Source organism: Apodemus sylvaticus, chromosome 5 (genome assembly GCF_947179515.1).
Source record: "Apodemus sylvaticus chromosome 5, mApoSyl1.1, whole genome shotgun sequence".
Lineage (NCBI taxonomy): Eukaryota > Metazoa > Chordata > Mammalia > Rodentia > Muridae > Apodemus > Apodemus sylvaticus.
Window position 1 is genome coordinate 60,207,887 of NC_067476.1, and position 27,916 is coordinate 60,235,802.

The 27,916-nt window shown below is 40.8% G+C and overlaps 1 protein-coding gene across 3 annotated transcripts in view; it reads left to right on the forward strand.

Moving 5' to 3' along the window:
• Positions 1 to 27,916, forward strand: part of Ppp1r1c (protein phosphatase 1 regulatory inhibitor subunit 1C) — a 113,681-nt gene that overhangs the window by 62,172 nt on the left and 23,593 nt on the right. The gene's annotated exons all lie outside the window — the stretch shown is intronic.

Consider the following 27,916-nt stretch of genomic DNA (forward strand, 5'->3'; position numbering starts at 1 on the left):
GTTCCAAGAAAGGCTTCTTTTCTCTTTCACACAAAAATGTTCCTGACACAAGGCAGTGACTGTTCAGGCCAGTGTCTCCCATTCCAGCTTGGCTCTCTGGTTGTTGGCTCTGGGTTCATCACACTGGCCTCCAACTCTGATTCAGTGTGGAAGAACCCAGCGGGAAGCTTAGAGGTCCAAAGCAGAGCTGGAGCTCCCACTTTTTATACTCGTTTTGGAAAGATGGGATATAAATGAACCCCATAGCTACTTTCAGTAAACATCTGTCCTATGCAGTTATGAAAGGCCGTATCTGTAGAAAGAAGAGTAAATGATACATCTGTTCTGTAGTTTATCTCAAGGCAATTATTGAATTTCTAGGTATCACTGTCTAAAGATCAGTATAGGGTTTTAAGGATAGTTCTTCATTGGGACTGGTTTGTATTATTCAAGACACATCAGTTTTGGTACAAACGGGCAACAATGAAGATATATATGCAGTTACTCAATTATTTCCTCTGTTCTATTTTGGGTTAGCTTAAGCTAAATAAAGTAGTACTGTCCTCATGTCCTTAGAGAATAACTATATTATTTTGAAAGGAAAATCTTAAACTCAAAGGCCTAAGGGGCCATGGTGTTCATTATTTTTAGCTCTCAAATATCCCAAGAATGTGGGACTCTAGCATTCAGAGAAGCTGGTTATGTTGCAGCAGTTTTGGTATAGTTTTATACTGCAGAGTCCGGAAATGGTTCTTCAACAATCACAGTAATGAGCTAAAGCTTTCGGGAAGTGTAGCCATTCATTCAAGGAGGCATCAAGTATTGATACAAATCAGTTAGTGAGTATGTGAGTTTTCAGCGTATGATAAAAGAGAAAGCCAAATTGGTATGATTTTCTCACTCTATCTGTTCCTAAGAGCTGGAAATGTGTGTCTGAAAACCAGTTTAACCAATGGTAACCTATGGTCTGTTGTGAGCACAGTGAGGAGATTCAATCATAGTAAAGATGGCTGAACAAAAGAGTGTTGAGATGCTAAACTGTTGCTTCCAAATGAAAGTTCTTGGGACTGCAGTGGGATGGTGTAACAGGTGAGAGTAGAATGGTTTGCTGGGTGTAAAGCACCAGCAGAGGCAATTAGCATGAGTGAGGGAAAAATGTGCTCTGAGGCAAAGTCTACAGAGGCTTGGGAAGGAGCCAGTGTCAGACTGGCTAGAAAAACAAAGAAGGCAGAGCCTGCCTTCTTTTGTTTGAGGAGTTTCTGGGTAAGGAGACAAGGCAGAAAGGGATGCTGAATTGCACCCTACTCCTGCCCCTACTAGCCTACAGAGTCATTTACATTTTTTTTTTTTTTTTGAAATTACTGTAGTATAGACAATAGGCTTAGAAAGGAAATACAGCAGGGAGGGGTGGTGACCTGTTTTGGTTAGGGGAGGATTTCCTAGGAAGGATGCAAAGGGGAAGACGGGAAGCAGAGTCTAGTCTGTTGCTTTACCAGGCCTTGTCTGGAAGGAGGTGTTGATGACCCCCTCAGATCTCCAGTTTGCAACTAACTACTAACTGACTAACTGACTAATTCTTCACTTGGATGCTATCAGCCTTTGCAAACTTGTGATGTCCCGATCCAAACCTATAAAGCTCTTTTCTGTTTTCTCCGTCTTGGTAAGTTGTCTCCAGCTGCTCAGATAACAAATCTTGCTGAATCCTAGTTGGTCTAGAAGGATTAAGAAAAAAAAAAGTTGGGTCGGTCAAGAAGCATAGTTGGATCTGGAATGAGTTGGAGGACTGGGGATGAATATAGTCAGTGCTCCATTGTACTCTGTGATGTCCTAGCTTCTTTCTGGGGACTCCAGCTAGCAGGAGGCCCCTTCAAGTAAGGGTCGTTGTTACTGCTGTTCTGGGCCTTGCTACTGCTTACACCCAAATTCAAAATTAGACACCTAAATATTTCAAGACTTCTTTCAGGTCCGTATCCCATCCTGATGTCAAACACGCCTGCCATTTAGTTTCTTTTCACACATTCTTGATTTCCTAAGAATCTCCTTTGTATCCAAATACACCTTTAAAATCAACCCAATATTTCCAGTGAAGACAGACCAGAAAACAAAGAGACAACTATGTTTGACATTTCCTATGTGCCTCCAAACTTAATCTCTTGGCACAACCTCCAGCTGATTAGCTAGCTTTTGCCAGAACCTGTGTGTGTGTGTATGTGTGTGTGTGTGTGTGTGTGTGTGTGTATGTTTCAACAAATAGTAAGCTGACCATGAATCTAACATTTCTGAACCTTGGTGATGTACTGATTTCCACATTCACCAAGCATTTCTTACTGTAAATTATGTCTTTTTGGTTTTTTTTTTTTCTCCAGCAAAATGGGAGTCAGCAGTGTCATTTCAATAGGATTTTCTGTCTTTAGAGCCAGGCTGTTAGACTAGCATTATCATTGATTGTCTCCTAATTCTATCTTTCATTTTGGTTTCAGTGATCTCAGGGTGAGCTGTGCACAGAGATAATAAATTTAAGTTTCATATTCTTAATCCAAGTCCATTACAAATCTATCAAACAGAACAAACTGCAGGGAGAGCACCCTGGAGGACATGTATCTCTCTGATTGACACTCATTTTGACTGCCACAATTTTACAATTATCTACCAGATATATAGGGTTTTATCCCTTCAAACTAGAAGTCCTCAGTGTCTCGTCTCTGATAGGTTGTGTTTTAGATATCCTGGACTTAACCACACTTTTTATAACTATAGGGCTCAGTCATAATTTTAAGATGTATATTGTTCTTAAAAATGACAGAAGTTGACATTTTCATTGAAAATTCTTCTTTTTCCTCATCCTGTAATATAGTGCATTATGATCAGATAAGTAGAATGTTCTGAAAATTATCATCAAATGGACAGCTGATGACTGAAGATCTCTGGGCACTTTCCTGGTGTTTATTTATGTGGTGGTCAGCCTGCAATTTACAGAACAGCCAATTAAATTATTGTTGGATTGCTTGAATCTTGTTTTCAGAAAAGCAAAGTGAATTTGAATCCTGGCACAGGAAATGGCTGACTCATTACCACCCGTGTGTGTGTGTGTGTGTGTGTGTGTGTGTGTTATGTGTGTGTGTGCCTGTGTTTGGTCTTCTGCTGGAATTCAAATGTGTTCTACTGCAAAGAGAGTGCTATTGATTTAAGTGGAAACTTGAACATTAAACAAAGGAGGAGATAGAAAATCCACTTAGTGTGACAGAGCCCATTAGTATTATATTTCCATTCTAATTGTAAGTTATATGTTTCATTTACTTCAGAAAAAACATCTTGTTCTCATTCTTTCTAATTTCTTATAAAAGATAATTTTAGTTGCTTCAGTGTCCTATAGTTGTCCTTCTCAGCTGATATATGGTATAGATCTTCAGATGTATAAGGCATTATATCCTCTCAGGTTTTATTTTTATTTCCTTCAAAAATAGCTGCAATCATAAATATTTAATCTTAATTTAGCCTCATCTCACAAACAGAGCAAAAGATGAAAGTAAAAAACAACTCAGTATAGGAACTGAATGACCAAGTAGGAAGGCTGAAATAGTTTTAAGGGTGGGCAAAGATATGGAGTATTAACTATATATATATATATATATATATATATATATATATATATATGGAGGATAATCCATTTCTTTTCAGGTGACATTGCTTGCCATACTGATTCCAGAGAGCCCAACACAAAAGCACCTAGATTTTGAATGATAACCATCAGGATTCATAGTTGAGCATCTACATTTATGAGCTGGGCAACCTTCAGAAGATCAGGGTCAATCTTTTTTGCCTTCTCTTATTAATGAAATGGGGGATGATCTGCCATGGAAACTAGGGAAACTAGGATGATCTGCTAGGGAAACTGAAGTGAAATGAGAATTGATAATAGCTAAAATAGGCATATCACATGTGGGCTCATTTTTAGGAGTTATTTGGGCCCTTGATTGACAGTGAAGCACAACCATACTCATTTCTACCTAAGTCTTCCGAGTTCATCAGTGAGGTCATAGGGAAAGTATGACCATGCATGGAAGGCCTGGGAAAAAGGATGGAAATGCCTGCTGCACATCTAGCCTTGCCCAGTGGCAGTGACGTCAGCTCTGCCAGCACCTGGTCCTGCATAGCACGAGCTCACCCCTTTTGCAATGACTATGCTTTGATTTAGTTCAGCTACCGCCAAGTTTAGAAAGCTTTTGTTTGTTTGTTTGGTTTCTTTTTTTTTCTTTTTTCTTTTTTTCTTTTTTTTGACATTCTTGCTCCCTTTCCATACAATCCGGTTGCATCTTTACTTCGCCCAATTGCTCCTCACAAACGCCATGTCCACCTTTCCCAGGTGAACCAGTAGGGCCTTCAGACATAGTAGTATTTAAGTTTCTAGAAAGCCTACAAGTGAGGTGTTGGTTATGGTGAATCTGCATTGCAGATACAAAAATCACAGTAAATATGTCTTGGTAGGTTGATGATATATATATGTGTGTGTGATGTATATGTGTTGTGTGTATATATATATATATATATATATATATATATATATATATATATATATATATATACATACATATATATATTCAACAGCCAATGAAGGCAGATTAGCAATTAGCAATGATTAGCTGTGACTCAGGAGGTTCTCAAAAGGAATCAGACAGCACCACACTCTTCTGCCTTTACCAAGTCCTGTACAGTCACTGAAGACAAGGGGGGGGGGGGCAGAGCATTTCAGTTGTTTGTTAGGCCTTCTCCACCCAACTGTCTCTTTTGAACATGGCTGACTCTCTGCAGCCATTCTATAGGTACTTAACACATCTGCTGTTCTAAATCTTGGTCATCCCCACCCTCCTGTGCTGGTTTAGTTTATTTACTATTCAGGGTGGGGTTCAACTCAAGATTTCTAGGTAGCAAAGCACATTCTAAATATACACAAATCTTGCTCCTTTTGAAAAACTATGCTTCTATTTCTAGACCCACTTCCTTCAGTTCTCTTTAATTACTTCCTCTGAGTCTGAAGTTTATCTTCCCTCATATCTTTAAAAATGGTGGGTGGAGTCAGGCTGGGAACTAAGAATGTACCCTTCTCAGAAGTCAAGTGGATGCCTTCCCCCTCCCCCCCCCTTTATTCTTTCTAAGATCAACAACACAGAGAGGAAAGGAAAGGAAAGGCACAGCAAACACAGACTTCTCTTGTTATGTGGCACTGCTTTAGGATCTCATGATCAAGGACCATGAGAAAAATTAAGCCTTGAAATTGCAACATGGGATTAGTAATTTAATAAATCTCACAATGCCACTTAAAGATTTGAAAGTGACAATACCATTTATCAGTGCATTCCCACTTAATTGTCTTTATGTATTTACCTGTGTTTAAATTAGTCCCCTTATATTTACAGGGCTTTGAAATAAATAACATTCAATTTTTAAAAATGATGTGCTGTCTCAGCAATGTGTGTGTGTGTGTGTGTGTGTGTGTGTGTGTGTGTGTGTGTGTGTAGTGGGGAGATGAGTTTCTATTTTTGTTTTGGGTGGCTAAATCAAAACCGGTATGCCTAGATCTTTCTCAAATACAGGAATGGTTGTATTTAATTGGGTAGCTCCTTGTACCACATTTTGAAACTCACATCTGAGACTCTGCTTTGAGGTCTGCACTGCACTTGAGTGCTATGGATGGGAAGGTGAGAACAGTCGGTCCCAACCATGCAGAAGGCTGTGTGCAGAAGTAAGCCACAGCGAAACTGCGTACAGCGTGGCAAGGCCTTCAGGAGAGATTTAAGCAAACATATGGAGGACACGGACAGATCTGAGTGTGACCCAGTGGGCAGGAAGTAAGACGACTATGGAGTCTGGGACTCTCAGTCATGTTTACATACACCTTGAAAGCAAAAGAGGTGGAAGCGTATTATCCATCTGTTCATGGGAGCATCAAGCACTTACAGTTAGACTGTCTCGGGCCCAGTTCAATCCTGCATGACTTGTCATTGGAGTCAAAAGACCGAGTCTTGGCTCTGGTGTTTCATCTCAGTACGTCTGTACAACAGAAGGAGTAGCTAAAGGCAGAGAACAGAGACGAGTGGTTTAATGGATGCAGCATATTCTGAAGAAAGGATAAAGGAGGCCAACGATCCAACGTCAGACCGCGAGGCACCTAAATGACCAGGAATGTTGAGATTTCACAAATAGGGCAATGAGGGACGGGTGAGGTCTGCAAACCTGACAGAGCACACCGGTGATCTGATTGGCTGTTGTCTCACTTTCAGTCCAGAAGAGGGTTCTAGGAAAAGCTCTTGTAGCAGCTGTTCCTGTACTGAGCAGACCGGATTCCATGAGTACTCCTGTGGAACGTGATCTCTTCACGGCATGTCTGTTCTGCAAGACTCACTGTTGTTAGTGGTCATTCTAATTTTTTGCTACGAAGATATCTATTGATCCTGTTATTCCTGGAATCCAAGGAACTGCAGAACAGGGTGACTCTAGGGACACAATAAAGCCAGAGGAGAACAAAGTGAACTTCACCAGGTCACTGGGTGACTGCCCAGCTGTTCTTGATACTAGAAAATGCATAACTAGCTTCCACTCACAGGCTTACATAGATGTCACTTTTTAGCAAGCTGAAAAATCTTTATGTATTCAAACCCTTTTGGAAAGTTTCCGTTCATTTCTGCCTTTCTTCCTAACGTTGCTTTTCTACTAATTTCCAGCTCAAGTAACACACTAAAAACGTGAATTGTATATTTTAGAACAGTTTAGAGTCACAGAAAAACTAGACAGTAAGCATGTATCATTTCCAGGCACAGTATACTCGTTACCTCTGCAATCTATGTTTCTTGTTATACTCTGTAAACCAGTGTGGATGTTTGCTTTGTACTCATATTGGGCTGCTTAATGTGTTCGTTCTGCTTCTGAAAGTCATTCAGCAATTGGGTTACATACAGACCATATTATGTGCAGTTATCACCTCTCGGTGTTTTTCTTGACTGTGACTTGACAGGTTCTCACACTTTTCTTGGTTGGATAACCTTGAAACTTTTAATATTGGTTAACTATTTTCCTAGGTTAATTCTGTATTTGGATTTCTCTGGGGATTGATTCTTCTCATGATTACACTGGGGTAATGGCTCTTGGGAAGAAACCTCATAGAGATAAAGAAACATTGTCATTACTGGATGTCCAGGACACATAGTATCAGCATAGTTCATCACCTGGCTGAGTCTGGGCTCTTAGGATTCATTTTCCCCATTTTCAAATTCATGTGATTGCCCCAATGAAAATACTAATAATTTAATGGGATTTTAAAATTCATTTAAATTTTATGTGTTGGTGGGTGCTTTGCATACCAGCATTTCTGCATTGCATGTATGCAGCACCCATGCATGAAGAAGCCAGAAAAGGGCACTGGGTCTCTGAAACTGGAGTTTCAAGTGTTAATGTACTGCCAAGTGGGTCTGGGAATCGAACCTTGCTCCTCTGAGCTATTTCTCTAACCCTCTCAATGGGAATCTTTTTCACAAGATCTTTTCATTCTGGTTTTTGTGAATTACTCAGTTTCTTCTAAAGGATAATCTTTGTTAAAACATAAATTTAATTTAAAAATGCAATTGTGATATAGAGCTTCCGGTGGTAACAATGCTCTCTTCAAACTAAGTTTCTACCCATCTACCCGCTCAAGTGTCTACCCGCTAGACTGCTGACGGTACAAATCTCAGTCTTGTTTTACTTCCTCCACTTATTTCAGAGTAAAGCCCTGGAGTGGATCTGGCCTCCCATGCTGGGCCTCACTTGATTCTTTGTAAATATACACGACTATTGTTTGATTATTGTTTCCCCCAGCTTCGTCCTCAGCCTCGTTCTGTAGAAGCTTTTCCCCCTTGACCTGACTCTAAGTCCTTTGAATTATGCCTGTTTAAGATGAATTCCACAGAGGCCTCCATGTGGTTTCCCTAATCCCTGTGAGCCAGCGGAGTCTCCTCAGGACTGAATCGATGACGTCAGGTGTATTCTCTTTCGCCTTCCATTCGTATTGCAGCAGCTCGTAATACATGCTGAACCAGTGGGCAAATAATCCAGATTTAAAAATTAAAATAACAGCTTAATTTTGCCCACAATAAAAAAAAAAGAAAGCTATCAGTTGTTTTCACATGTGTTTTATTCATTGACTCAATTACTACAGCATGCTGCAAGCATTTATAAAATGACGACTGTCTGCCAGGTCGCAGATTAGACGCTGGAGCTGAGATGACCCAAACGTCATCTCTGTCAACAGGGAAAATGTCAGAAGACAAAGTGAGCAGTGTGGAGCCTAATTGTTGGCTGCTGGAGATGTGCTTGGAGAGCAGCGATTGAAGGAGGAAGTATCCACCTCTGCCCGGGACATCCAGAAGAGAAAGGGACTTTTGTGCCAGAGGTGGGGCGAGCAAGGTCTTAAAAGAGAGGAGTGGAGGGTGGATCCCAGGTGGATGGTTTGTCAGAACTGGACAGGCGGACTGTGGACGGCCATCCGCGTTCCAAACGCTGTGAACAGCTGAGGGTCTCCCGAGGCCTCACTCGGGGTCTGGGCTGTATTCAGAGACAGCGGCGGGTTTTATTAAAAACTGTTTACTTAGGATAGAAAATAGCGAGCTACACTGTAGCGTTTTAAACTTGCGTACTTTGCTCGCATTTCCTCCCTTGGCTCCTTACGATCCTCCGTGCCCGCTCCTCCCCAGTCCATTCGTGGGACAACAGCTAGATTATGCATAAGTAGGGAGATAGATTCCATATGGAAGAGAAACTTGTAACATTTGTCATTTGTCCTTTCATTTCCTCATCTTGTTCCTTCCTCCCATTCCCTTTAGGCCTTGGCTCCATCCTCCAGCCACATAGTTCCATCAGTGCTTTTCGATCACATAAACACACACACACACGCACACGTGCACACACACTTGCACACCCACACATACCGTACCCTATGTAGATTTCAAATATGAGAGAAATAACACAATTTCAGATAATGTAAGTTGTCTCCATCATCATCATCATCATCAATCATCATCACCAATCATCATCATCATCATCATCATCCTTTGGAGACAAGTTCTCTTACTAAAGCTGATGCTCATTGAGTTGGCTTGGCTGGCCCGCTAATGAGCTTCAGGAATCTTCCTGTCTTTCCTTCTCTCGTGCTGGGATTACAGCACAAGGCTGCCTGTCCCTGGGCATTTTATATGAGTGCTGAATTTAGGAGCACCTGTTTGCATACTTTTACAGGCTGAGCCTTCTCTCCAGCTCTTGATTTGACTTTTACATTTATTGTGTTACGTAGTCTTGGTAATATGGGGTCTTGGAAAAGGGACGCATAAACTATGGCTTTTTCAGTGACACGACCTTCGATGATTGTATTTACCTCAGCTCATCTGCCTGTCCTCAATCCAGGCAGATTTGTGGAAAGATGGCTACCTACTAGAGCCAACCTGGGTTTTCTTTCCTAAATAATAGCCGTGACTTGTGAAGAGTTTAACTACTCATCATGTTATCTTTTAAAGAAATTAATGGAAATCCAAGTAAAAATCTGTTATGATATAAAATCTCGATAATAAATTGAGAGACTGGTTTTTAGTGGGGCAAGATTAGGGTAGAATTCCATTCCTTGCAATCACACACTGCACTATAAAACCTGTCTAAACATGTTCCCTCTTAAAACCTTCATATTCTCGTCTGAACTTCAAAATCCAGGCTGATCTGGAAGATAATTTTGTGGCCAGTTCGGCTAATTCCTTTCTCAGCGGATCCCCTTGACTAGAATGCACAGAGGGCTTTGAGAGCGTAGAGTGGTTCTGTCTTTTTCTTACTGAATATAAACCTGTTTCTCAACCCTCACTCAGTTCTTGAAACTGAGATTGTTGATCTTTTCATCCCAAATAGGGCAAAACTGACCAGGCCATTTGTTGTGAAGGAAACAGGAAATGACAACAGTGGACATCAACATTGCTGTCAATCAAGACAAACATCTCTTTTACTTGAATTCTGCATAGTACTGGGTAGACAACCAGTGGTAAGAAAGATGCTTCCAGTTTTGAGGAAAATTTACACTTGTGATTCTTTCACTAAGAGATAAAATAGCAAGTACTACAATGTCCAAAGTTTACTGTTTCAGGGCAAATAGTAGGTTACAACACACACACACACACACAGACACAGACACACACACACACAAATGTCTAATAAGCATCAATCTTACAATCTGAATTCTACATTGAGTGCCCTTTGCTCTAATCAGCAGCAGGGCCTTTGTTGTGCTAATTTTTCCCTTGCCAGGTAAACCAACCCTGCCTTTGCCCTCTTGGCTCAGGTTCTTATGCACCCCACTCTGGGACAGCATTGCTCTACCTCATTACAAAAATCAAGCTTCAATGGTTTCATTAACTCTCAACCAAGTATTCCATGGAGATAACAACTCAAAGACAATTAGGCTTCAAATGTAGCCGGAGCCAGAATGCAGGTCTTCAGAGGAGAGAGAGAGAGAGAGAGAGAGAGAGAGAGAGAGAGGGAGGGGGAGGGGGAGGGGGAGGGGGGAGGGGGAGGGGGAGGGGGAGGGGGGAGGGGGAGGAGGGGGAGGGGGAGGGGGAGGGGGAGGGGGAGGGGGAGGGGGAGAGGGAGAGGGAGAGGGAGAGGGAGAGGGAAAGAGAGAGAGAGAGAGAGAGAGAGAGAGAGAGAGAGAGAGAGAGAGAGAGAGACTGTTGCTGTCATTTTCTTTCTGGGTGTACAGCTGTTTCTCAGCCCTCACTCAGTTCTTGAAAGGTTATTGGTTCTCCTGGACCCTGACAGTTTAGGAGCCGAAGAACAGGGCAGGAGCAGGGCAGCTGTGAGAGCCGGAGTCTGATGGGGAGAACATGGACGGACTTACTGATAGCATCCACAGTGGTTACTGTTTACTACACTTCTTAAAGCAAGAGGTTTGAAGTTTCTTCCTTCCTTTCTTTTCTTCCCCCCCTCTCTCTTTCTTCCTTCCTTCCTCCCTCCCTCCCTTTCTCTTCTTTCTTTCTTTCTTTCTTTCTTTCTTTCTTTCTTTCTTTCTTTCTTTCTTTCTTTCTTTCTTTCTTTTTTTCTTCCCTTCTTCTTTTTTGCAGATTTTAAATAGAATGTGTTCTTCAACTTCCTATAAAAGACAGTTCCAGTGTCCTTGGATTCCTTTATTTAATGAAATTTTTTTATTTGTGTGTGTGTATGTGTGTGTGTGTGTGTGTGTGCCTAAACTTTTGTCCCCTAGAAAAGCAAGACACCCTTTTAACTTCTGGCCATTGTCCGGTCCCTCCCTCCTTGAGGTTTTTCTGAGGCTCCATGACCCTCTGTCTTGATCTTCGTCAGCAGGACACTGGGTTAAGATACAAGACGCAAGCAAGAGCCACCTAGTTCCTTCACACGCTGGTATTCTAAACATGCTGGGGACGTTAGGAACATAGTGAAAACTCACTGGCCCTACACACCAAATTTTATGCATTTGTCTTTACTTCCTCCACAAAGAAGTTTCCCTTAAACACTTTGAAATTTAATGAAAAGAATGGGTACTTCAAGATCCTTACAAAGGAGTTCATCTGGTTTAAAATCTCGAGGGCTTAGCCTTGAAGCCATAGGTAGCTTTGCATTGAGAGTGGGGCAATCTTCAGCCAAGTTGAGTCACTATAGTTGCTTATTGTCACACACAACCGTGTGGCTATGGTTTGTTATGAGATATTATAAAACACAATAGCAATAATAACTAATCTATATCATCACATTTGGCAAAAACATGTCATTCAGCTTTAAGTTCTCCTTACCCATCAGGCCTGTGAAACAGCACAGTCTGGTCACCCTGCTTCAAATATGCAAGAGGTTTTCCTTTGGCTGCATTTAGTGACAAATAAATGTTAGGGTTTGTCTCAGTTTCTAGCAGATAAATAAACATATATCATGTATTGAACATTACAACAGGATAGTGGTTACATTTTATTAAAATAGAGTTTTTGAACAGGCAAAAACAACAACAACAACAACAACAACAAAACCCAAAAAAGCCACAATGTTTTGTAATTTAATTTAAAATGTACTTCATTTTTAGATGGATTTAGGTTTTAAATTTCTATTATTTACTATATTGCTATTTGACTTGCAAAATCTACCTTTGTGGGAATTGATATGAATCTTTGGAGAAAGTTCCCAATATCTCCAAAGTTTCTAGAAATCATGGATTTTGATCTAGAATAAAACAATAAGAAGTACCTTCCCCTCCTGTTTACGCCATAGCCCGCTCTCTCTCCTTTGTGCCTCCCTCCTGTCTTCCCTGTGTTCTGTCCTTTCTGCTTGCCTGTGTTACATCCTACCAAGACTGGCTGGTCTATGGAGCAAAGCTGAACTCGCTATCCTCCTGTCATGGCTTCCCCCAGTGCTGGGCTTTCAGGCACATGCCACCACTCCCAGCTGTGAATTTTTTCCTCAAAATCTCAATAGTACCTATCAATGCCTTTGATGTTATGGAACATACAATATATAAAAATCAAGGCAAGGGACTGGATGGAGGGATCTTAAATCTGCAATTTCCAACACGGATTTTCTTTCCTGCTTTGAGTGCTGATGTTTAATGAGGTCACCTCACATCTTCTAGTCCAAACAGTATTCCCTTAGGTAATTGCTCCTCTACACTACAAATTAATTAGCACTTGTGAAATCATTTCTTTCAAAATATTCTCTATTGATCTTTCACAATTCTGTGTACCTGTGGCATCTTGCTTAGGATATTTTCTTCAACATTCATTCCCGGCCCCCATTAGGTAACTCAGGTTTTGAAAAGCATACCTGTAAATACTAACATGAAGAAATGTGGGAGAGAGATTCATTTGGCAAATATTCTCAGCCTATTTGGAAAAGTGAGTTTCTATTCTAAAAATTGTGAAAACAGCAAAAAATATTTTTCTGTTAGGTTTTCTTATAAGATGGCAAGCAAAGGGTCCTTTAGTTGTGATTTAATTAATATTCCACAATTGCTTGATATATTAGTTAGTTTTTCATTGTTGTGACCAAATAACATTGCAAAAGCAACTTAGTGGTTCCCAGTTTCTAGGGTATCATGCACTTCAGCAAGGAAGGCCTGACAGCTGGATTGGTTCTGTCCATGATAGCAGGATGTGGCTGAGGATGGTCCTATTGCTGTGGCAGACAGACAGACAGGAAGGAAGGAAGGAAGAAAGGAAGGAAGGAAGGAAGGAAGGAAGGAAGGAAGGAAGGAAGGAAGGAAGGAAGGGAGGGAGGGAGGGAGGAAGGGAGGGAGGGAGAGAGGGAAGGAGGGAGGCAAGAAAGAAAGAAAAAAGAAAGAAGGAAAGGGAGGGAGGAAGGGAGGGAGGGAGGAAAGAAGGAAGGAAGAAAGGAAGGAAGGAAGGAAGGAAGGAAAGAAAGAAAGAAAGAAAGAAAGAAAAAGAAAGAAAGAAAGAAAGAAAGAAAGAAAGAAAGAAAGAAAGAAAGAAAGAAAGAAAGAAAGTAGCCTCTCCTTCATTCTGTGCTCCACATTTTGCCTCAGTATTTTCTCCTGTGATTATTTTGTTCCCCCTTCTAAGAAGGACTGAAGCATCCACATTTTGGTCTTCCTTCTTCTTGAGCCTCATGTAGTCTATGAATTATATCTTGGGTATTCGGGGTTTTGGGGCTAATATCCACGTATCAGTGAGTGCATACCATGTGTATTCTTTTGTGATTGGGTTACCTCACTCAGGATTATATTTTCTAGTTTCATCAAATTGCCTAAGAATTTCATGAAGTCATTGTTTTTAATAATGAGTAGTATTCCATTATGCAAATGTGCCACAATTTCTGTATCCATTCCTCTGTTAAAGGACACCTGGGTTCTTTCCTGGCTATTATAATAAGGTTGCAATGAAGATAGTGGAGCATGTGTCCTTATATGTTGGAGCATGTTTGGGGTATATGTCCAGGAGTGGTATAGCTGGGTCCTCAGGAAATACTATGTCCAATTTTCTGAGGAACCTCCAAACTGACTTCCAGAATGGTTGTACCAGCTTGCAATCCCACCAACAATGGAGGAGTGTTCATCTCTCTTCACATCCTCCCCAGCATTTGCTGTCACCTGAGGTTTTTTTTTATCTTAACCATTCTGACTGGTGTGAGGAATCTCAGGGATGTTTAAATTTGCATTTCCCTGATGATTAAGGATGTTGAGCATTTCTTTAGGTGCTTCTCTACCATTCAATATTCCTCAGTTGAGAATTCTTTGTTTAGCTCTGTAACCCATTTTTAATAGAGTTATTTGATTGTCTGGAGTCTATTTTCTTGAGTTCTTTGTATATATTGGATATGAGCCTTTTATCAGATATAGGTTTGGTAAAGATCTTTTCCCAGTCTGTTGGTTGCTGTTTTGTCCTGTTGACAGTGTACTTTGCCTTACAGAAGCTTTGCAATTTTATGAGGTCCCATTTGTCTATTATTGATCTTAAATAATAACCATAAACTATTGGTGTTCTGTTCAGGAACTTTCCTCCTGTGCCCATGTGTTTGAGGGTCTTCCCTACTTTCTCTTCACCTGGGGATCCATTTCATAGCCAGTCACCAAACCCAGACACTATTGTGGATGCCAAAAAGTGCTTGCTGACAGGAGCCTGATATAGCTGTCTCCCGAGAGGCTCTGCCAGAGCCTGACAAATACAGAAGTAGTGCTCACAGCCAACCATTGGATTGAGTACAGGGTTCCCAATGGAGGAGTTAGAGGAAGGAGCCAAAGAGCTGAAGGGGTTTCCAACCCCAAAGGAGGAACAACAATATGAACCAACCAGACCCCCCAGAGATCACAGGGACTACACCACCAACCAAGAAGAGTACACATGGAGGGAACCATGGCTCCAGTCGCATATGTAGCGGAGGATGACCTTGTTAGGCATCAGTAGGAGGAGAGGCCCTTGGTCCTGTGAAGGCTTGATGCCCCAGTGTAGGGGAATACCAGGGCAGAGGGGCAGGAGTCAGTGGGTGGGTAGAGGAGCACCCTCATAGAGGCAGGGAAAATGTACATAAAGAAAATATCCAATAAAAACATTCACTACCTTAGAAGGAAGGAAGGAAGGAAGGAAGGAGGGAGGGAGGGAAGGAAGGAAGGAGGAAGGAAGGAAGGAAGGAAGGAAGGAAGGAAGGAAGCAAGGGAGGAAGGAAGGAAGGAAGGAAGGAAGGAAGGAAGGAAGGAAGGAAGGAAGGAAGGAAGGAAAGAGAGAAAGAACATACTGAACCAGATCCATGCCTGAGCTTCAAGCCCACCTTCAACCTTCAAGCCCACCTCTACTGACCTGTGTCCATCAGCCAGGATTCACAAGCCACCTTCCAATGTATCAACACCAGCTGCGAGTCAAGTGTTTAAACATGCAAACCTGTGTGGGAGCTTCAGATTCAAGCCCTAACATGCGAGCTTTGTCTCCTAGACATAATGTAAACTTAAGAAAATCTTCTAAGTTGAAGTCAAGCCAGAAATGAAACCTATTTGTACAAGAACTAAGACTCTCATGGCTGCAAAGAATACCAAATTCAGGCAATGTTTCAAGATTTAGATAGTTTAGACATTGTTATATTAGTGTGTGTGTGTGTGTGTGTGTGTGTATGTGTGTGTGTTTGTTTGTTTGTTTGTTTGTGTACATCTATGAAACTAAGAATGTGTTCCTCCACCAGGTCTGTGTATACCTTGCTTTCTTATTATCCTGGTGCTTATTTATTAAACTCGAAAACTGGCTAAGGAGCCCAGGTATCTGCCTGTCTTCACCTCCTCCACCCTGGGATCACAGGTGTATACACCCCTCCTGGATATTTTATGTGTGTTTTAGAATCAAATTCAGATCCTTATATTTGTGTGGCAATCATTTTATTGGTTGATCCATCTTTCCAGCCCCAAGCTGCCTTCTTCAGAGTATCACAGTGTTTCAAGTTCTTATATGACCTTAAAAAATTAATATATATGTTCCCAGACCTCAAAGCTGACAAGGAAAAAGCTCTAAAAGTTTTGATTTTAATGAGCATCAGTTCTAATTTTCAATATGTTGAATTTGCTTTGAAAAATATTCCAAAAGTAAATATTGCAGAGCCTTGTTTTCAACTTCAAAAGTGTGCTTTCATTTTACTAAGATGAAGTAGCTGTCGAATCTTTGCAGATCTTTGTTTTTTGTATCAGCATTCCTAGTTTTTAAACAGGTATTGTAATCCTTTTTGATCCCTGAGATGTTTATATATATACATATATATATATATATATACATACATATCTACATATATATGTATATGTGTGTGTGCGTGTGCCTGCGTGTATGTGCGTGTGTGTGTGTGTGTGTATGTGTGTGTGTATGTGTGTGTGTATCTTTTCACATAATTGCATAATTTCTCAATAATTTGAGCAGATTCCTTGGAGCTTCTCCAGTGTGTTGGATGAATACTGTTCCTCTCCACCCTGATAATTGGCCAACAGATCTCCCAGGAATGTTTTGATCCCTTATATAAACACTCCAGGAACTCTGTATTTAAATCACGGGCAATGAGACCTGAAGGGTTTTACACCAAGTTCTCTTAGCCGGTGAAGAATGAAGAGCTTGTGAGGCGGGCGCCCTCTGCTGGTTCCCAAGATTTCAGACGTTCATGTAGAAAGTACGTTAACAATCAGAGAAAACATGCCCTTTTCAGCACAAAATGGGCTTACAGTAAATGAAAAGTCAGAAGGAGTTCTTAGTTTTGTTGTCTTTAAATTGTGAGACATGCCCTCTCTGTATCTTAAACCTTCCAGCTATTACATATACTCAGTGGATAATATTGCTTTGTTTAGTAACAAAAAACAAAACAGGTTCTAGACACGGTAGGCAGATTATTTTTTTGTTTGTTTGTTTCCTGAATATCCCTAATCAAAGCCAGCTTCACTATCACCTTCTTACGCTTGAAAATCTCTGGACTGTCCCATACTAGGGCATGATTCTCAGGAGGTATGAAGCTACCTTTATTCTGCACAAAGGAGTAACACCCAAACCTGGGACTGTCCCTTTCCAACTAACTAACTTCCTGTGCATCTCTTCTTTAAGGCACTGATGCTAGTCTTCATTTGGAAAGGTCACAAAAGAGGAATAGAGTAAAAGAAAATTGAGCCTTGATGGTTCTAATGTGTAAAATTTTCAAGCAAATATCTGGGGATTGGGGCACTGATGACATGGCTCAACTTTTCCAAAGGACCTGGGTTTGATTCCCAGCACACACATGGCAGTTCACAGCCTTCTGCGACTTCACTTCCAGGGACCCCAAAGCCTTCTAGCTTCTGCAGGCACCGCACACATGTTGTGCACAGATATAAATGCAGATGAAATACCCATACACATAAAAAAATCAATCTTGAAAAAATTAAAAGATTCAAATTATAGTAATCCCTCCCTGCAGAATTATCAGGTCCCGATTCTTAAATTAAGCCATAAAAGAAGATAGATAAACAATATCTCCTGCAGAATTATTCCAAATAGACCCATGTCTCTGTTAGCTCTCTGTTGCTACTTAGAGAGAAAATGTTGATTTTTTTAAAAATTATAGTAGGTTTTGACACGACAGTACACTGAGGTTTTATTATCAAATGGCTAGCTAGGGAAAAGTGGTTTGAACCTGATGTTGTCTGGGTTTAGAGGAACAGTTTGCCTCTGGGTAGCCCTGTGCTCTCTAGACTCCCCCGCCCACACATGTTATGTCACTCTTTATTATCAGGTGTACTGGCTGATTTTGTATCAACTTGACACAGGCTGGAGTTATCTCAGAGAAGGAGCTTCAGTTGAGGAAAGGCCTCCATGAGATCCAGCTATAAGGAATTTTCTCAATTAGTGATCAAGGTGGGAGGGCCCTTTGTGGGTGAGGCCATCCCTGGACAGGTAGTCTCTCGGGTTGCAAGGAAAGCATAATGAGCATAATAAGAAAGCAGGCTGAGCAAGCCAGGAGAAGCAAGCCAGTAAGTAACATCCCTCCATGGCCTCTGCATCAGTTCCTGCTTCCTGACCTGCTTGAGTTCCAGCCCTGACTTCCTTTAGTGATGAACAGCAATGCAGAACTGTAAGTTGAATAAACCCTTTCCTCCCCATCTTGCTTCTTGGTTATGATGTTTTGTCCAGGAAGAGAAACTTTGACTAAGACACTAGGCAATTAAAAAAAAATCATAATAGAGACAGTACAGGTAGAGGTTAATCTACAAAGCTAAAGCCAGACAATCTCTGTTTGAGTTCTAACACCATTCCACTCTCTGCCCTTGAGAGTGCTGTTAGATGCCCTGTCTAAATATTTCACTGCCCCAATATTTAAGATACATCTACAAGGATGAAAACTTGGTATGAGTTTCCTAGGGTTGCTTCAAGAATTGTCATGAACCATGACTTAAAAGGTAACTTTTTTCTTATACTTCAGGAGGCTTAAAATCTGAAACCTAGGTGTCCCGGTAGCACCTGCGGATGTCCCCTCTGCAGCTGGAGACTCATGGCACGCATGCTAGTGAGTGAGCTTGGTCCTCTGGAGAAGCAATTGTACACTCTTAACTACTGAGCAGTCTCTCCAGACCCTTTACAGATTTTGTTATTCTGCATATGACTAATTCCTATGTTCACATATTAAGTAAAAGTGGCAGAGAGAGAGGAGCCCCGTGTTCAGTTGGCTGCATCTCAAAGTCTGGCCATCTAAGAGGATTTCATAAATATGGCCGAGTCCTCCCGGTGTTGTGAATGTTCTCCATGTGCCCAGATCCAAGCCTCAGCATCATTGTAATTACTCCTCGTTTGTTGCTACATCTGAGCAAGACTTGACGGATCCTGCATGGTGGCAACCCATCTGTCTGCCACACCCGCCTTGATCCCTCAGAAATTACCCTGGATGCAGCTGATTGTTGTATCCTCAAGACTGTTCTAGCTTAGGCCTCTCTCAACAGTTACCCAGCTGACCAGTACACACACACACACACACACACACACAAAGATACACACACACACTCCCCACAAGTTTAATATAGCAGAAATATGGATAAAATATTTCTTTTAATTCGATAATTTAATATAATCCTCACAATTTGATGAAAAATATTGAATATATTCTCTTGGAGAATAGGAAAGGCAAGGGAGGGTCTTTACAATGGCCATTAGAGGCAGCATTATTGTATTATACATGAATATATATATATATATATATATATATATATATAAATGATTGTTTTATTTATATATATTACTTATAGACTGCCACTACTGTAGAAAAGATTTGGGGAGAAAAATAATTTCTATTATTTTTTAACTGAAGTTGTGTCTATCCATAGAGTTTTCATAAATGTTCAATAAGGAAGTAATATATACACTGCATCTACAAAGTACTCCTTTAGCATGTTGACGTTAGTTATTACAACATTTTAAGATCTTATTTCTAAAGATGTTAGTTCTCTAAAATTCTATTTGGCTTATGGTTCTTGATAGTTCACTTCATGTAAACTATATTTCTAGATCCTATTGAATTTTTAACAAAATTGGAAGATTTTGGATATAAAATTTGGTTTGAACCATTAAGTGCATGTAGTTGAGGAAAATAAAAGACAAATGTGTCCTTTCTGGTTATAGCACCCTCTAGTGTTCATATTAAAAAAATAGGAAGAAATGGAATGTGAGAATTAATATTGCATAGTGCTTATTAAGGTGTGGCTGTGTGTATCACACACACACACACACACACACACACACACACACATGCACACATTGTGTTCTAGGTAAATATATGTGTGGCCTTATGCCCTGCTAATTCTTTTGACAAGAGGGTGCATGCTATCATAGTACAGAGTTACATGAAGTAGCTCTGCAGAATACATAAACCATTTGGACAGACAAAAGAACACACATGGAATGCAGTCACTGGTAAGTGGATATTAGCCCAGAAGCTCTGAATACCCAAGATACAATTCGCATATCAAATGATTCCCAAGAAGAAGCAAGAAGAGGTCCCTGGTCCTGGAAAGGCTTAATCTAGCATTGTAGGGGAGTACCAGGACAGAGAAGTGGGAGGGGGTTGATTGGAGAACGGGCAGAGGGAAGAGGGTGTATGGGACTTATGGGGAGGGGGGAACCGGGAAAGGGGAAATCATTTGGAATGTAAACAAAGAATATAGGAAAAAAAGAAAAGAGAACTACTGCTCTGACCAGGGAGACACACATACTTTCCTCTGAACAGAGTTGGGCATTTCCTTTGCTTGGTTTTCTTCAAATGCACACAAAAAATTCTTACCTCAATCAAAAGAATTTGGTAATCAAGTTATAAACCCTCACTTTATCCATGAAAAGAACAGAAGCACACTTCTAAAGCAACAGACAGATATACACATGTCAAACAAGAAATATTCATCCTTTAAAGGACAGAATTCTGGGAAGTGGGTAGAGAGGATACAGCCTCCACAAAGGTCTCTCAGCATTAAAATGGGTTTCAGAGTGTATCACCAGAACCGCGGGTCATTTACCATCTCTAAAACCTACCTGTGTGTATCTGGCATCAAGTCACCATTAGAAGTTATCCTGAAGGACGAAAGGACTAAGTTTGCCAATTTTCATCTAGATTTGATAAAGGAGCCTTAGTGGTTGGGTCTGTTTGTAAGCCCAGTGCCATAGTCCCTTTCCTTTAGGATTCAGGAAAGCAAGGATTGAGCATATTCTGATTATTCTAGCAATAGAAATAACATTTTAAGATTGCAAGAGATATTTTTATAAAAGTACTGTCAGGCATTGAAGGCCTCAGCAATATTACCAGAGAATTTCTTTAACCAACTGCAACCTACAGGGAGAAAAGGCATTCTGTCCGGTGTAGCTGCAGTCCACCCCTCCCTAGGTGACCAAAGGACCACAGCTGATAATGTCTTAAGGAGCAAAGATGAGGCAGCTGAGAAAGTGCAGAGCTCCATGGAGTCTGGTGGCACCCATGGAGCGCCACAATGCCTGACTGGATAATCCTAACGCTTGAAGCCTGAACATACTTACCTGTGAAGACAGTCACTAACACACCCCGAAAGCCCACGTTTCTCTTGGTACCAGATAAGAGTGTGATTGGGTTTGAAGGGACCTTATTTGGGTCTAAGAATCTATTGCAGAGGCCCAGGTATTTACAACACTAAGATCCCCTGTATTTTGTCAGGTTATTAAAGTAGAGAAAAAGCAAAATTGTGGAAGAAAAACATGATGTTCACATTTTTAAATATTCACAGTATCTTAGTGTGAGACAGAGGGAACTGGATGATTAATAGACATTTTCTTTTCCACGTGGGTTTATTTTTGCAAGATTTCTGTTATGCACATCTGTCCCCACACACATCAACACACACTGCTTTCCTGGAGAGTCAGCAGTTCTAAAGTTACTCCCGTAACAGTGAGACACGGGGAGTTGTGATGATTCCTCCTATAACACTCGTCAGTGTTTTACACAGCTTCACTCTTCAAATACATCCTGAATTAAAAAAAAAATGTGCCAGGGACGCTTTCTTCTATAAGATAATTAAATCCTGGTGTAATTCACCTTAGGCAAGGTGGGAGATACATTGTCTTGTATCGCCTCCAGCTTCTCATACAGAAACAATCCTTCAAGAATTTGCTGTGTATAATCATTCTTCTGCCTGAGGCTCCTCTCTGCTCTGACAGTAGGATGGAATCAAGCCCCAGTATATTTGTTGGAGTTCAAGTACTTGTACTGTATTTCCAATGGGTACGAGACTCGTAATATGACACAAGAGAAATGTTTAAGGCTGGAGAGATGGCTCAGTGGTTAAGAGCACTGACTGCTCTTCCAGAGGTCCTGAGTTCAATTCCCAGCAACCACATGGTGACTTGCAACCGTCTGTCATGGGATCCAATGCACTCTTCTGGTGTGTGTCTGAAGTCAGCTGCAGATACTCATATAACTAACAGATAGATAGATAGATAGATAGATAGATAGATAGATAGATAGATAGGTCCTTAAAAATAAAATAAAACAAAGCTTGTGAAGAAATTGAGTATCAAAAAGATGGAGAAAGGACAGAGGAGAAAGCTGGGCACACAGCACACCTGTGTGGCCTTTGCTGTCCACTGTATTTTAGTTTCTGGTCAAATAAAAGTGTGTTGATAAATATACACGTAATTCTCTCTCTCTCTCTCTCTCTCTCTCTCTCTCTCTCTCTCACACACACACACACACACACACACACACACACACACAGAGACACTAATACATAAAATATCTTTAAAATATACATTCAAAGAATAATTTATGTTCAATTTTGAGTTGTGAATGAGACTTAGCTTTTGTGTGTGTGTTGAGAGCCACTAATAACTCCTTTTTAGAAATTATCAGCTCATAGCCTGTATTTACCTGAATGTCAACAGTTTTCCCTTGATTTGTGACAGCTCTCAACACACTGATTACACAGTGGGTCGGCTGGCTTTCTACTCTCACACTTAGATCTTCAGATATATTTTATTCTGTTGGTCCCTATGGCACTCCCTCTCACTTCTTCCTTCATAAAAATATTGCCTAGTTGTCCATTTATATTTTAAATATATTTCTTAAATATGTGCGCATCCACAAGCCCAATTGTATTTACATGTTTTATACATTGATATAATTTGAAATTCTTCAGTCTATGATCATTCTGTATTCACAGTGTGTGTGTGTGTGTGTGTATACATATATGTAGTACGTACATGGGATCACATACGTGAGTGCAATGACATCCATGTGAGGGTCAGAGAACAACTCTGAAGAGTAAGTTATTTCCTTCCAGCACAGGCTGGTACTGAACTTGGGATGTCAGACTTAGCAGCAATTGCCCCTAAGATTTTCTTTATACTTCATGAGCACATGGGAAAAAAGATATTGTCCTTGAAACGTGACTCAGTCCAACTTTTTGGATAAAGCTAAAAATGTACTATTTCTTGCTTCTAGGTTTTATTTTTAATCTGTTATAAACATAGAGTGGGAGTATTCATTGAATATGATAAATTAAGTGAAAAAGTATAACTTTATAACTATTCTTGTCTTATGCATGAAAACAATTTTGTGAAGAAAATTGAGTAAAATATTCACAATAGTTACTGGTATGAGACATTGTCTTTGAGACAGAAACTGAAGAATTGAAACAATAAATCTTTATATGGACTTATTGACTATTATATAGACTATATCAACAAACACGTAAGACAGGTAGGTATCCGTGAGCTCACACAAACGTAAATTCACTAATCAACACAATGCCATGTAAGGTCCCTATGTGACTGAAACAGTTTCTGAATGACGGAGCAATCTTTAGAAGTAAGCTCCTCCCCCTTTTTCTTGCCATTAAGAGAATAATAATATTCTTCACACAAATTACACTTTTTGAACAAAAAACATTTTTTAATCTTAATGTACAAACCAGAGAGAGAGAGAGAGCTGGGGAACACAGCAGAGGTTAGTAATTGTGGAATCAGCAGCTTCTAGGTTAGCCTGAGGCCCTTTGAGCAGGGTTTTTCCATCTTTAATCATGTTAATGTTTCTCTGATCGTTTCCGTACTAAACTGAGTTCTGTGGTGATTGTCGGTCTTGTTCTTACTGCTGGAGGGGTTGGTGTGATGTGCTCCTTCCTCTGTCAGGAGAACCGTCCCCTTGGCTCCCTCTCTGCACACGCAGAGCGAATCCCTCTCATCTCCTCATTCTTTCTTTGTCCATTCTTCTCTTTCTGAGTGCTCTACGAATGTTGGTGTGATCCATGGGCGAGCCTAGACCCTCACTCTATGCTACCCCTTACTAAGAAGCCTCTATCCCAGAGTCTCCAGATCGTTATATACACACGATGCCAAATATCTCTCACTAAAATTCCACATACCCGTATCAGACTTCCTCAGTATTCTCAGAGAGTTTCTTATGTGCCTAATAGTCACCTTAAATTGAGCTGGTCTCTAATGGGCACAACGTTCTCTTCTCTATCAAATACCCAAACCACACGTCTCATGAAATTTTCTTTCCCTCAGCTAATGGCAGTTCCCTCCTGCCACCTGAAAAGCCATGGTCTTTTTGAATTTGCTGTCACCCCGACACTTCACATCTAATCATTTAAGGTGTCCCACTGGTCCCCATTCTGACTGCTTGTCCCAATCCCTGCAGTTTTCACTCATGTTTGAACTGCTGGTATTTTCTCTTAAATCACCTACTGATGTGTGCTCCTTTGACAAGCCTGTAAGGGCCAGGTCTAGGCACTATTTCCTCTCTCGTCGTCTCCCTCACTAGCTCACTCTACTCGAAGCACAGTAGCTTTTCTGCTATTTCTTAAAAATGCCAGCTGTCCCTTGCCTTTGATCCTTAGTAGTGTATGGCCTCTCTTTATTTTCACTTTCCTCAATATCTAAATGACAACCTCAACCTCCAAGTCTTTTATGCTTTTCTCAGCTGCATCTCTTATTGGGGGGGGGGGAGTGCCCCATGTAGCCTATGTTATCTTTGAACTTGCTACATAAATGCAGATAATCTTAAATTTATGATTCTACCTGCTCCCCCAGCTTCTGGGGTTACGGGCATGTACCACCATGCTTTGCTATAGGACATGCAGGGGCTCAGACTCCAGGCCTCAAGCAGGTTAGGCAAGCATCTTCCAGCTTGCCTATATCCTTACTCTGCACTGTCACCGTCACCATCACTGCCACCCCTAAATTCCAAGTAGACTCCTGAGACCTTTCCTACAAGTCCCAAGACACCTTTATCTCTGTAGTATATTTTTCCCTCAATGGTAGCTGATGTTAAATAATTATTGTCTAGACTTCCTGCTAAAAATAAATTCAGTAAGTTTAGAGTTTGTTGTTGTTGTTGATGATGTGCATGTTCTAATATGTAGACAAATTCCCTGCACTGAGTAGGTCTTCCAAAATGTTGGCTGAGGAGATGGCTCAGAGGGCAAAATGAATGTTGTACAAGCATTTGGATCCCTTCCAACTATGAAAATACTACATAGATGTAGCCATTTACACATAAGGCCACTGTATTCCCAAAGATACGACATGCTCAGGGAATATTGGTTAGCAAGAGTAGCCCAGTTAGCAAAGTGCCGCGGTGGCCCAGTAAAGTCTGTAAACATGATATTTTACAGACAGAGGCGAAGAAAAAAAAAATGTCTCCTGGGAATAACGGACCTCTCTGTATATTTAGAAACTAAAAATCTCACTTGGCCATTTCCTAAACTCTCTTATTTCCTTATAGCCGGGACATGGTATAACCGAGCAAATATAGATATGTAAGAATCCATCTTATAGCAAAAAATTCTGCTTTGCTTTGCTCCAACCACTTATGTTATTATGGTAAAAAAGTCATTCCGGAAACTCTAGTCACAGGTTCTTTTCTGCTTTTTAGTCATTTCCTTTCAGGACAGGTGGATTCCAAACAATAGGCCAGACTAAGGAGATTTATATCTAAAGAACCTCTCAATACTAATGGATATTGGGCAAGGTAGAGAGAATTTACATTTAAGTTGGTTCCCTAGCTACTACCTTCCCCCACAAGTTAATCTAGTTCTGCCTTTAACTCTTGATTGTGCTTGTTATGCAGACAGACTATCTCTACTCAGGCCCACCTGAATAGCAAAGGAAGTTTATGAGGAACTGCCTTTTGTTGCAGGCCTCACCCAGGGAGTCCTTGAACAAGGCAACCCTTTCTTAGCTTATCCAGGTGTGATTCAGGATACAGTTTATACTGAATACTCATGAAGACTCAATTGAGATTCCCACTCAGTCAGAGAGACACTCAGGAGAGGAATGAGTTAGTTTTTACCAGGCTAGAGGCTAGAGGCTGTTACCAGAGCTAATTACTGGAGCTGATTGCCCAAGGCCTATGATGGCCCTGGGTTGGTGGGGGTTGTCTACGATGGCCCCAGGCATGGCACAGAGAAGAATGCAACCAGCAGATTAGGCAGAAATACTCTTGAAAGACAGCGCGAGCCAGGCAGCTTCCCAAGCTCTACAATGCCGCCATTTTCGCCAGGAAGCTAAGCACGGGAAGGACAGGAGGCTAGGCACAAGAATCATCCTTCTTCAGCTCCCGGGCCGGCGCGACATCAAGACCAAGATGAAGAAGCAGTTTAGCTGCATGGGCCCTGGACTTTGGGTTAACACACTGTATTGCCCGAGAAAGCCTAGCTAGCCTTTTACAGATGTATATGATGCTTAATTTGAGATGTTAACTTGACTGGACATTGGGAGATACCCAAAAATACATTCAGATTTCAAACCACCTCTGTAGTCATGTCAGTTTGTAATTCCTGCCTGACGTCTGTCTTCCTGGACCAAAGAATCCTGGTTATCCTTCAACAGACCCATGGTCAGTAACAGCAAAGTGTGTGTTCAATGATAGACCCTGCCTTAGTAAATAAACTGGAGAGCTACAGAGCAAGATACCTGAAGTAACTCTGGTCTTTCACTGGTATACACACAGAAGCCCACACATATGCGAACCTGCATACACACACATGCCCCCACACAAGTGAACATGCATACATGCACACATGTGGCCATGCATACACATGCATCCTCATACACATGTTAAGATGCACACACACACACAGGGCTGGTGAGATGGCTCAGCAGGTAAGAGCACCGACTGCTCTTCCGAAGGTCCTGAGTTCAAATCCCAGCAACCACATGGTGGCTCTCGACCATCCGTAATGGGATCTGACGCCCTCTTCTGGGTGTGTCTGAAGACAGCTTCAGTGTACTCACATATAATAAATAAATCTTTAAAAAAAAAAAAGACGCACACACACATACTCATACATATGTGAACATGTATACACACACACACACACACACACACACGAATATCACATAGATGTGAACATGCATAAATGCATGCCCACACACAGGTGAACATGCATACACATGCATGCATACATCCACACATACTTACAAACACCAAAATATCTGTTAAAGAGGTGAATGGATTCTGAGTATCTGTAAGCTTCACAACATAGTAAATACATTTCTCTAACACTCATAGGGTGCAAAAGGAAAGGATGGTTAAAAGTGGGTTGATCTTAAATACCTCTGATCACACATCTATAGTTTACCTTACTATATGTTTTTCTTTGTTGGTCAGAATTATAAATGTTTAATTTTGATTCTTGTGTAGCTTTCTAAGCTGCTTTGTATAGCTTTTAAAGGCTTTATAAGTGGTGCATAGGTAATAATTGTTAATGAGTTTTTGTGGGGTGCATCCATAGCCTAGGAGATATTTGTCGTTTAGTGCAGGGAATGATGCTAATTCAATGATCTAATCCATTCATCTAATGACATCATCCCTAAAGAGCACAGTGGTCTCTCTCCCATCAGATTTCCTTTTAGAAATGACTATCATTATGGAGTTTTCAGTAGTTTCCTTTTCAACTTTTATGGGATTTCACAAAACCTTTTGTCTTGAAGAATTAAAGGCCTACATACATATTCACTAATTGCAGACAAGTAAGTATTCTGTGGTAGATTATTATAAGTGTGACTTGTAGGCGATTGCTGGCAACTATTCTCCCTAGAGTTTGCTAGAAGAATAAATAAAAGGGGATGTGGAACTTGTATAGCAACTTACAATTTCCCACTCAGAGGCTGTACTGTCAATAAATCTTGATCGTGATGCCTTAGCATTAAAAACAGACACTTAGAAAATGTGCTCAAAAAACTTTTAGAGATCTGGTCTTCATTTAAACTTCCAAGGATAAAATAATTGCTAACTAGGCAACCACTCGTACTAATTTTGAGTCTGTTGGAGTTCATCCACAGCAGGCTGATAGAGTTTGGAGTTTGCTTGGTCATCAGAGTTCATGGGTAGCAGTCAAAGCGTTGGGAACAGAGACTGGCATCTAACAAAAGGAAGTGTGTCTCCACAATGAGTGCAGCTGACTCAGGCTCTTTTCTTATCT